The following is a 1,466-nucleotide window of genomic DNA, read 5'->3' on the forward strand; positions in this document are numbered from 1 at the left end:
TGAACATGTTAGTTCTATTGAGTGGGAAGTATTGTGATTAGGGTGATTTTTTTTGACCAATCAAATTTTAGTTTATGTTTTTAATGGTTCAAACACATCAGCTGTACACGAGGCGTGTTTTTGTACGTGTTTGATTTGATTAGACACATTGTATCACTTTCAACGCATGGCATGGTCTTATCGGCTATTTCACTTGGCCAACACGTCTTTCGACACGTCATACCAAATTGCGCATATTGCATTAATTTATTTCAAATTGGGTATAATCCAAAGTAATTCTAAACCCTAAAAAGTAAAATAAATATAATAACCTGAAAAAAGGTGTATATATATACAACATATATGCATATATTGGAAAAGAAATATAGGGTCCCATTGACGGCAAAATCAAGTTGAAATGGAATCAAAAGATTTGCAAATCTTGAACTCCGGCGAAATCAAAGTTGATCCCACCTTGCTGAATTCTGTTGTCATCGCTATCACCGAAAATAAAAATGGTTACGAGAGTGGAGATAATGATATCGAGCTGCAATAAATTTTCTTCTACTTAACTCAGTTTCATTAAGGTAAGAACTTGGAATCAAGCTCTAATCACGGTGTTGGTAAAAAATCTCTAGAAATTGAGTATTATGTTATTCCAAATTCACTTAACCTACAGAAAAGTACTTCTAAAAAGGGGGAATCTTCATGTACTTTTTGTGAAATTTGTAAAAATGCGTTTCCGCTGCCAAACACAATGATGCAGGGCTTCAATTGCAATCATCGTTATTGTGAAGAATGCATACAAAATTATATAGGCTAAGGATATCCATGAGATGATTTATATGAAGTGCCCTACTTCTGAATGCAAATGAATTTTAGATATCGATTCAATAATGTCGGTTGATTTCCTTATGCGAGTAAGAGATGCCATTCGACTAACGGAAGTTCTGGTTTCACCAATAGTTATTGATTGCCCTTTTATGAATTGTATGGGTACACTGGTTGATGATCTAAGGGAATATCCGATTAGGGCATGCCCTGAGTGTTGGAAACTTTTCTGTGTCAACTGTTAATGCTTGCATTTGGGAATGACATGTGAGAATTATCAGTTTAGTAGGCAATTAAATTTGCTCTACTGGCAGCATCATTATGGAGGATATCATGATGAAATAGAGGTGGACGAGGAGGAAGAAGAAGAAGAAGATGATGAAGATGAAGATGATGATGATGAAGGAGAAGAAGAAGAAAGAGGAGGAGAAGGGGAGGAAATTCCATGATCAGAAACTTCAATGAATGTGATAAAGTTCAAGTTTTGTTTCCTTGGAAACAAAATAGTAATTTAAAGTCTTATTTACTTTATATGCAGTCTATTGTTGGTTAAAAAACAATATGCAGGGTCTTTTATTTGATTTCAATTGTAGTTGTTAAGTTGGTGAAAAAACAATATGCAGGGTCTTTATGTTTGAATTAGTTATTGAGTCTTA

General features: G+C 34.2%; 1 pseudogene; it reads left to right on the top strand.

Moving 5' to 3' along the window:
• The first annotated feature begins 379 nt into the window (after positions 1 to 379).
• LOC125811384 (uncharacterized) lies at positions 380 to 1,259 on the top strand (annotated as a pseudogene).
• The last annotated feature ends 207 nt before the right edge of the window (positions 1,260 to 1,466 follow it).

Source organism: Solanum verrucosum, unplaced genomic scaffold (assembly GCF_900185275.1).
Source record: "Solanum verrucosum unplaced genomic scaffold, falcon-dt-bn FXZP01000293.1, whole genome shotgun sequence".
NCBI classification, from domain to species: Eukaryota; Viridiplantae; Streptophyta; class Magnoliopsida; order Solanales; family Solanaceae; genus Solanum; species Solanum verrucosum.